Source organism: Eurytemora carolleeae, unplaced genomic scaffold, assembly GCF_000591075.1.
Source record: "Eurytemora carolleeae unplaced genomic scaffold, Eaff_2.0 scaffold391, whole genome shotgun sequence".
Taxonomy (NCBI): Eukaryota; Metazoa; Arthropoda; class Copepoda; order Calanoida; family Temoridae; genus Eurytemora; species Eurytemora carolleeae.
The window spans coordinates 26,819-38,024 of record NW_019396370.1 but is presented as its reverse complement, the minus strand read 5'-3'; the positions used below and the strand labels follow the sequence as shown (position 1 = coordinate 38,024).

Genomic DNA, 11,206 nt, shown 5'->3' with positions numbered 1-11,206 from the left:
CCCCCCCCCCCCTCCTAATTTGTAATAAATATTTGGTCACATGATATTCTGTAAATTTGCAGTACTTTGTACATTATTAATTATTTATGTTTGTAAACTTCTAAATCAGTATTCATTTGAACTGTGTATCAAATAAATATGTAGCCTTTTAATATTTACAGTTAACCTTTTTACATGTGTAGAGATAGCTTAACTACGATATACATAGGAATTGTAATTCAATCTATTAACTTTAACTTGTAACAGATAAACCTGAAATACAGTTAGTTAGAATCAGAACTCCACTTCAACTACAGTGTAGAGTAACTGTACCCCCATTAAATTATTCGGGTTTAGATCCTACCCTAGTAATAGCTTGTTTGATAGCTACGCTTGTTTCCCTGTGTAGCATTTAGAGCCTGGATAGCTACCGAGATTGAGCCCAGTGTTAGTGGCGTTGATAGTTCACAGGATTGTAGCCTGTTGGATTGTGTCCTGGTTGTCTTTGATAGCGGATGGGTTGTACCTGGACTGATACAGTTTGGGGGGAAGTTTTAAGAGTACGGCATTTACTACATACCAGCCAATATTCTAGAAAAGTTAGTATACATGGAAACCTATTTTAGGGCTGCGTTACTCCTTGCATTTACTTTTGGAGGTAACATTGTTCAATCATATATATTTACAACGCATGTCAACCTTTTTATTATTTTATATTATTTTTAAGTTGGTCTGAAAGGCGGGAACAAGCGCATGCATTTCTTCAACAAGTGAGAAATAAACTTAAGAAACCTAGAGCTCAGGTTGGAGTTCTACAACCTGGAGTCCAACAACCTAGAGTTCAGGATGGAGTCCTACACCCTGGAGTTCTACAGCATGGAGTCCTACACCCTAGAGTTCAGGAGTCAGTCCTACACCCTGGATTTCAGGCTTGAGTCCTACTCCCTGGAGTTCAGGAGAGAGTCCTACACCCTGGAGTTCAGGAGAGAGTCCTACACCCTGGAGTTCAGGAGAGAGTCCTACACCTTGGAGTTCAGGAGAGAGTCCTACACCCTGAAGTTCAGGATAGAGTCCTGAACCCTGGAGTACAGGATGGAGTCCTACACCCTGAAGTTCAGGATGGAGTCCTACACCCTGGAGTTCAGGATAGAGTCCTACACCCTGGAGTTCTACAACATGGATTACTACACCCTGGAGTTCATGATGAATTCCTACATCCTGAAGTTCAGGATGGAGTCATACACCATGAAGTTTAGGATGGAGTCCTTCATTCTGGAGCTTGAGATCGATGGCACTAGTTTACCTTGGAGCAGGGTTCTGAAGCATACAAGAGCAATTTAGATTATTTATAATGTGAGACCACAGACTAGATTTAGTCAGACTGCTCATAAGCTCTCACTGGATAGGCTTTCTTAGCCTAAAGTTGTCCGGCACGCAATGCTTCATTTCCACGAAAGGTTTTTTCCTACCATCTAACGTCCACTTGTTGTATAGACCCAATTAGGGGTTAAGTTTTACTATTTTTAAAGATGTACTCTGACTAAAAACATTTATTCCATTTTAAGCAACCTTAATAACCTTGTCTTTGTATGATATTTAACTTCTTCTCACAGTGAACCATGTAAATATATATGTGTTTGCCCTTGGGAAAATAAGTTTTGCGGATTTTCCACCTCAGTTTCAAACATTTCTGTACAATTTATATTTATAATAATATTATAACTACACTTTTCATACTTAATAACTGAGTTTATTTTGAAGTAGGTAGTCCATATTGCAGAAAATGCAAGCTTGCGTTCAATTAGAAGATGGCGAAAGTAAGTGAGCTATTCTACCTCAGAAGGCATCCTTCCTTCGAACTCTGCAGCATCCATCTTTAAATATTTCTTGAAGCCTCATGCTGTCATATAGCTGTCACGACTATATTCCTTAATATTCTCCTTAGATCACTATCGATAGATGAAGTCGGAGCAGTCTTGTTCGTGTCCAAGCCAATTTTTCAATATTTTGCGGATTTTCAATAGTTTGATTGCGAAGTTTGTAAAATGCTAAACATTTACATTCTTTCTCAATTATATTTTATCATTTACATAAAATAAAATGCTTCAAATTCTGAAATGTCATCTTATATATTTAAAATGCACCTGGATAGATAATATCTAAAAACAAGACAGTATCTAACAACGCAAAAATAATATCATCGGTTATTAATAATGTTGCTTTAGAAAAAGAACAAAACTACATATTTACTAATAGAGAGAACTCCCTTCGGCAGAACTGAACTTCTCGGGAATTTACTTTACCCGGTAAAGATGTCAGTTCTCCCTGGTAAATAAAAAATTAAAACATAGAATTTATGGATTCAGTATATTTTTGAAGTTATATTCAATGAATCCTTAAATATCCCTTTAGATAGATATCTTCCAAATATCTTCTAATTTGTCGTGCATACTCCAGTTGTACACATGTAATTGAAATTGTAATTGTAATAGAACCTGCTATACGTGCGTACTCCAGTTGTACACATGTAATTGTAATTGTTAATAGAACCTGCTATACGTGCATACTCCAGTTGTACACATGTAATTGTAATTGTTTTGTAATTGTAATAGAACCTGCTATACGTGCATACTCCAGTTGTACACATGTAATTGTAATTGTAATTGTAATAGAACCTGCTATACGTGCATACTCCAGTTGTACACATGTAATTGTAATTGTAATTGTAATTGTTAATGATGTTGTTATAAAGCAAATAGATTGAAAGTACATACTTCTTATTTTATGTACAGGGTGTCCCACGAAACATAACAGTTGGTGAATAGTTTTTAATGTCTTCTTCAATATGCTGTATTAGAAAAGACTTTTTGCAGTTTATTTCTTTAAAACTGTTTTAGTAAAATTCATTTTACTTTGAAATCAATTTTACTATTATAGGACTGCCTTAAAATATTTGTTTGTCATTCGCTATGGTATCAAACAACTAAACAAATTATAGAAGAAGACATTTTAAACTAATTACCAACTGTCATGTTTCGTGGAACACCCTGTACTTTTAATGAGATCTGTTCTCAGTATTTTTTAATAATTTAACAAACGATTGGTTAAAGTCGGATATATGTTGGTATCAATGTTTAAAATCTTTCATTCCTTCTGAATTATGTGACTGTTCCCTTTAACATAAAATGACACGAAGTAAAAAAAATGAGATGAATGAAGGATCTTTAATCATTACTTCAAGTAACTACAAGATAATAATAAACCTACAAATTATTCTGTGCCTAAAGCCTTTAACAAGGAAAAAAAATTCATGGCAAATTATTTGATTTATAGAATAAAACGTTTTAAGAATATGTTGAATTATCATAAACCTTGTTGGTATCTCACTATTAACTGTTTAATGTAAACAATAAATACCCTGGCACTGGCATTGGTTTGATTAGTAAGGAATTCAAATGTCATCGTATACTAAGAAGCCGATATCTTAAATAAGCCCGGATTTGGGTCTAATGTTGTGATTCATATAAGATTTTTGAGAAAAAATTTTAAAAAATTTGCACCAATAAATGTTTTTAAGCAAAAATATCTGAAAGACGACATAATCAATCACCATTATTATTTATTTGAATTCAATAAAACATCAGTGTCGCCAGTTTTCTTTATAAACTGATGACATGTTAATTTCTGCAGCAATGAAGATGAATTTTATTCATTATTATTACGAATATATGATATTGTATTTATTATTATACATTATACATTATATAGATAGATAAAGTATGTACTGCATATATAGATTGTATTTATCATTATGAAGAAAATATAGATTTTGTATTCATTATATGAAGAATGCAAAGATATTGTATTCATTATTATGAAGAATTTTTAAACATTTAAACATTAGAGCAGTAAATAATAGTTCATTTAAGGCACATTCAGATCCAATATTTTTCAGATTAGAACTCCTAAATCTTGATGATACATATAAACTAGGTGTTCTATCTTTTATGCATAAATACTTTTATGAAAACCTTCCAGCTTCCTTCCAGGATATGTTTAATTCTTTAGCTGAACCAAATAGAACAAAATCATATAAACTTGAACGGGTTCTCTTTAAAACTCTAGAATGTTTTCCAAAAATATGGAATTCGATTGAATTAGAGCTGAAAGAAACTAAATCTGCAAAATCGTTTAAAAGAAAAGTCGCCAAGATCTATTTAGATGGTTATTCAAATTATATCTGTAAAAAAACTGTGTATCATGTCAGCTCCTCCTTATCTTTTTCCTGATTTATCATCATTCTTATGTTTAAAATGTACAATGTACATTGTTTTTATTTGCAATTCTCATTCGTTTAGAGTGGGCCAACCAATTAAAACAACCTACTCTGGTTAGGCGGGTCCAAACTTCATAGTAAATTATGATCTTTTTTATTTGTATTATCTCGTGCTTTGTAGTTGAATAAAAATATGAAAAATGAAATGCATCATTATGTAGAATATTTAGATATTGTATGCATTATTATGTAGAATATATGAATATTGTGTTTATTATAAATAAAAATATTAAGATATTGTACGCATTAATATGTAGTATATATGTTACGCGAGCCATGCTGCGTGTATAAAGTCTGCTTGTCACCCCTGTGTATTTCTGAGTTCCCCCTGAAGATCTGTACGGAATGTATTGTGAAAGAACTAGTTTTAGGAACTGTTTACAGACTGACTACGCAGGCGCAAGATTTCTCGTGGAGTAGTGAATAGTTTATATCAGTATATGTTTATTCGTCTTGCAAGTTTTAACCGTGTCCCGAATTCTGGGATCACTGTGGTAACTATTTTTATATATACTTATGCTTATCGTTTTGATTATAGTATGATTGATATTTATATATGTGTTTGTTGGTTCCTAGCCACAGTTTTTTAATGCCTGAGTGAATTATTTGTTGTATTTGTATGATTCATCACTCAAAGCTTTTTCTGTGGGTTTATTAAACTTATTTAGATTGAAGGCTCAGAGAAATAAACGTTCGGAACCTTACTATCATCCTTTTATTATGAAGAGCGTTGAGAGAAGGGAGTCTTACGATCCGGTCCTGAGAAATACCACACGATATATATATTAGGTCTTTAGGGAAATCGCTAAGTAGCGAAACAATATATAAATATTGTATTCATTACTATGTGATTATACCTCCTATTTTCTGATTATATTTTTGAGGAATTAGTAAGAAATCTATAGTATCCTCGTTATTTATAAGAGAAGAATTTATCGTTTATTCTTTTAAAGGGAGAGTACCAGAAAACGGAAAGGGGTATAGGCTGATATCGAATTAAATTCAATATTCATCACTATTCATTTTCTTTCATCTGTTGCATATATGTAGAGGAGGATATGGTAACATAGCATATTATACCCAAGACACGGCTGCATTAAACTTCTCAGATCGTAAATAATTTGTTTAAATCATTATAACAACCTTTAAATGTCGAATTCAATTTGATGCATTCAAATAAAGTTGTTATTTCATAATATAATTTTTTGTATTTTTTATATAATATACATGGGTGTCCCAATAAACATGGGAATTCAGTGACGAGCTCGATATCGTCTTTTTAAGTAATTCTTTGATTTGGTATAGTGATACCTACTGAGAAAGCTGTAATCTGTTTCGTCTGCTATGTTCACATTTTGTTTGTTTATGTTTTGACTGCATACGGTTGTACTTAGTAACACAAGAAAATTGCAGTATACAAACTTAGTAAACTTGTCCGTCTTCACTGTTCATCTTGCGGAGACATTATAGACACATTTTTACAGTCTTTAACCCTTTTCATAAACTAAACTCTAGCAGACATAATGATATTATGGCTTTTGGAATTAGGTATTACAATGCTAATTAATAACAAAGACGATATCGAATTTGTCACTAAATTCCCATGTTTTTTGGGACACCCTGTACTTTAAACGACAATTTGTTGGTCTCTGCTCTCAATATTTCAAGGATTTCACTTAGCGGATACACTTAGCGGCAAAAAAATCTTCGTGTATAAACTAGATATTTATAGGTTAAATATTTTTCCGGCTTTACTTTCGTAGTACATCCTGTAGTAAATGCCCTACTCCATAAACTCAAACCCGTATCTATCCAGGTACAACACAATTTGACTTCAATTTCAGTCTCAAAAGCTGACATGATCTCGTAAACTATCAATACCAATCCAATGGGCACAATCTCGTCAGCTATCAATGCTCACACAGACACAAGCTAGTAAACTATCAATGCTAGACCGATGGGCACGATCTCGTCTGCAGCTATCAATGTCAACATGGACACAAGCTAGTAAACTATCAATGCCAAACCAATGCGCATGATATCATCAACTCCTTCGTTCAAACAAGGATCAATTACTCTCTCACCGTAAATTCCAACTAACTGTATTTGGGGTTTCTATGTTACAAGTTAATGTTAATTGATGTGACTACAAGTTTTACGTCGATAGATATTTACAAAGTAGTTAAGATGATAATGTTACATAGTTATTTACAGTGCAGTAGAATTAAATCACAATATGGGTTTTGCATTGCTATTTACAACGTAGATAATTTATAATGTACAATGTTATTCAGGTTTACAGATCTAGTGTTACACGATATTTATTACCCTAATCTTATTTTGATGAACAAAGTTTTATAATATTCAAAGTAAATCAATATGCAATAATATAAGATATAAATCTTATTATAATCTTCTCTATCAAACTACGTAGATACATTACATCCCAACCAACATACATAGATGTCAAAAACAAAAACTTTCATCTAGAAATTACTTATTCAATATTTAGGGCGTCCTAAAAAGTCAAGAACCAAAATAAAAAGAATGTTTTTATTCATCACGTATTCATTTTACACTTTCATGGCGAAAAGTTTATGCAACCTTAAAATTCTTTATAGATAACAAATGGCCTTTCACCAATATTTCCAAAGTATTCACAGTGTTCATACACAGTATTTGTTGATAATATTTTATATAATTAATGGTTATCAAGCTTTATGTTGCGAGCAGTACCGAATCATCGGTCTGAAGGTTTATGATAATAAAATATGTGTAAAACCTTTAAATATCTTTGGTTCACGAATACACCCTTGTAAGACACCCTGGGAATTGGTGAATTCAATTAAAACTCTGAAGTTAAGCTGTGTTTAAATCTGCCGGTTAGAGAAGAGCCGACATCAAGAGATTTTAGTAAAAACATTCACTGTACACAGTTCACAGTTTACAATATATACATGGTATACAGTGTTATAGTTTAAAGCTTATATCTAATATACAGTATACAGGGGTATACAGTATACAGCTGGTAGACAGTATACAGCTGGTATACAGTATACAGCTGGTATACAGTTTACAGCTGGTATACAGCTTTTACAGCTGGTATACAGTATACAGTTGTCAACCATTAACTACAAGACCCCCCGCCCATCCATGTAATGTCGTCTTTAACTTAAAATCCCCTCTCGGAGACACCAAACCAAATTATTTTCGCACCATTCTCTTTGTTCTCCGGTAACGGAGTCTAAACATCTTTTATTATTGTGAACAAAATATTTTCATATAAAGAATTAGTGAATTTCGTTAACAATTAATTGTCATTCTTTTCAGAAGTTTTAATATATAAAAACGTCTTAGGACTCCCCGACAGTTTAACCTTCTCATCCCTAATTAGATCGTAAGAATCTTTTCATTGTAAAATTATAAAACTTTGTACCAAACTCGTGCATTATTATCCATTTCATTTTTTTAGGAAATAAAGAGTTTCTCTGCATTATCGATTTTGATTTGAGGGTTATCCAGTTGTCTATCTGTTCATTATTGAGAATCTTGTTCCTATCCGACAACAACAGTACACAGTTTACAGCTGGTACACAGTAAACAGTTTACAGTATACAGGTGGTGTATAAAATACTGCTGGTGTACAGCATATAGCTGGTAAAAGTATACAGCTGGTATACAGTATACAGCTGGTATACAGTATACAGCTGGTATACAGTATACAGCTGGTATACAGTTTACAGCTGGTACATACAGTAAACAGCTAGTATACAGTATACAGTACACAGTATACAGCTAGTATACAGTATACAGCTGGTACACCGTATACAGTTTAAAGTATACAGCTGGTGTACAGTATACAGCTGGTATACAGTATACAGCTGGTATACAGTATACAGCTGGTACATACATGTATACAGATTGACAAGAAAAGACAAAAGAAATTTAAAGGAGTAAAAAATTGGCACGAATTAGAATTATACTTTAAAATGCCTTTGTCTAATATTTATTTCTTCTTTGCACACCTTTAAGTTTAAACCATATTTCATTTTTTTCGATATTTTTTTATAAAATCTTTTATTGTCTCTTAAGTTCTGGGTTACCTGTGCGTAAATGATTCGGAATTCTATTCCATTTCCATTGTGGAGGTTCTGGAACTCCTGTAAACGGTAACGTAAACCGTAAACATTTTGGTTTCCATTTGATCCGGAATCATCCCGGAATTACACTTTAAGAAACAATTTTTCGGATTATTCCATTTAAAAACTTAAAATTTTTTCGGAATAATGGAACCAAGGTAAATTATAACCAGTCTGACGTTTGACTTTATGCAAGTTTATTCCTAAAAGTTGTGAAACCTTATTTGTTCATTATGCATTATGAACTCGTAGAGCACGAAAACTCATATCAAATAGGTTTAAAAGCAATTTTTAACTGTTTTTCTGGCCAATTGGTATTCAATTTCTAGTATTTTTTAAAATAAATTTAGCACAAAATGTTCAGGAAAATTATGTATTTATGATGCCTACTGTATTATAGATTGAAGAAGTATCTGGGACTAATGAACAGTAGGTTGAAGAAGTATCTGGGACCAATGAATAGTAGGTTGAAGAAGTATCTGGGACCAATGTACAGGAGGTTTTAGAAATATCTGGGACAAATGCACAGGAGGTTTTAGAAATATCTGGGACAAATGTACAGGAGGTTTTAGAAGTTTCTGGGACCCATGAACAGTAGGTTGAAGAAGTATCTGCGATCAATGAACAGTAGGATGAAGAAGTATCTGGGACCAATGTACCGTAGGTTGCAGAAGTATCGGGACCAATGTACAGTAGGTTTTAGAAGTATCTGGGACCAATTTACAGGAGGTTTTAGAAGTTTCATGGACCAACGTACAGTAGGTTTTAGAAGTATCTGGGACCACTGTAGAGTAGGTTTGAGAAGTATCTGGGACCAATGTACAGTAGGGTGAAGAAGTATCTTGGACCAATGTACAGTAGGTTTAAGAAGTATCTGGGACCAACGTACAGTAGGTTTATTATCTGGAACCAGTTAGTAGGTTTAAAAAGAGAGACCGGCTAGCTAGTTAACATAGTTGAACCATATGAGTGCAGTATTTATTAAATAAAATATTTGGGATGCATTTGATACCACTGAAACGGTGAATAAGTAAAAGTGTAAATTCCTTTTTAAAATTTACCAGAAGGGATGGTCCGCGAAAGAAACATTTTTTACAATTATTTGAAAACATGGATGGAAAATGTTACAAAAATCATTCCACAAACTAATGGCAGGCATCTATTTTACATAACGTTTCCAACAGATTCAAGATAATGATAAAGAAATAATCGATTCTACAATGATTTTTTATAATTTATTTTGAAAAATATGTTCCTAAATAGAAAATTAGCTTGTAGAATAATTATGTGATATATTTTATTGGGGCTATTCAATAATTGTAAAAAATTGTTTATTCTGCGGACCATCCCATTCGGTGAAATTTGACAAAGAAATGCATGCTCCTACTTAGATAGTATCAAGGAAAGTATACAAGGTGAAAACATCTCATTGATATTAAATGAATCCTAAAATTTGAATCTATTGTACCGTACTGCACTCGGTACCAAAACGTCAGACCAATAAAAACGTTGCATTGAACTGAGTGAAAAATTCGCAATCTAACAAAGTTTAAAGATATTAGATCACCTCTAACTCGGATTTTTTTTTATTAAAAACTGAGTGATTTTTTTATCAAATGGTCTAATTAAAATCTACTTAAAGTCTGACGTGTTTCCTCACAAATGTACCCGTCTGACGTTTGTACTGGTCCGACGTTTTTACTGCGCAGTCTGACGTTTGTACTGGTCCGACGTTTTAACTGCGCAGTCTGACGTTTGTACTGGTCCGACCTGAGTATATTTACCATATACCCTGCGCCCAATTGGTTCTACTATGACTTCTCATGTTTTCTCGCCCGAGCCACATCGAAAAACCCCTTTCATCCAACAAAATTATTTGTATATATCCAACCCTTGCAAATTAATTTTGGTTGAAAATCTAGAGACGTTCGGAAATAACACTTGGTTAGACTAAGATAGCAAAGGATTTTCTTATGTTGGAACCTTCAAATCCGTATAAGTATGATTTCAAGCATTTATTTAGGATAAAACTTAAATCTCTTCTACCTGTCTAGTGCCAAACTTTCATAATTTAAAAATTATATCAAAGGATTTGCTTGAGCATGGTAATGTAATATATCCTTTATTCACCAATATAAGAAAATCATTGATTTGTAAAATATTTTTTAATAAAGGCAAAGGTATTGTTCTCGTATCAAATCACTTCTAGTTTCTGTCACACGAAGTTATCCAAGGAGATAAAAATATTGTATTTAAGATATTTCAATCATTTGCTACAATTCATTCATCTCAACCTTTTGATCCAAATTTGAAATTTTACGACTTGAATAGTGTTCAGAATGTATTGTGGCATTACTGTTTCTTACCCGAGTGGAGGAAGGTCAGCGACAATAATTTCTCCTCCAAGCCACATTCTCCACATTTTCTCGTCCGAGCCACCTCGAGATGCTTGTCCTTCCCACTAACACAGGTGTTTTTTTTTTGTGTAGAACATTGTATATTGATTATATTCATTTTTTTAATAAATCTAAAATTTGTTTGAGAAAATTTTGTACTTTAATTTTACCATAACTTTGCCAGATTTCAAAAAAAATTCATCTTTAAAAGGGTAAGACATTTAAAAAAAATACTGTAAGGACGAGGATTTCGAGGTGGCTCAGAAGAGAAAATGAGGAGAATGTGGCTCGGACGAGATGTTGTGGTTGGCCTTCCTCCCCTCACCTAGCCAGTATCTCCCTATAAGAAATAACTT

At 33.0% G+C, this 11,206-nt stretch overlaps 1 long non-coding RNA gene across 1 annotated transcript in view; it reads left to right on the top strand.

The window, feature by feature from the left end:
* Window positions 1-2,495, top strand: part of LOC111701883 (uncharacterized) — a 5,419-nt gene extending 2,924 nt beyond the window's left edge. The window contains exons 2-3 of the long non-coding RNA XR_002765289.1: window positions 606-637; window positions 707-2,495. This is a non-coding gene — a long non-coding RNA (uncharacterized LOC111701883). The remainder of the gene's footprint in view (window positions 1-605; window positions 638-706) is intronic.
* The last annotated feature ends 8,711 nt before the right edge of the window (window positions 2,496-11,206 follow it).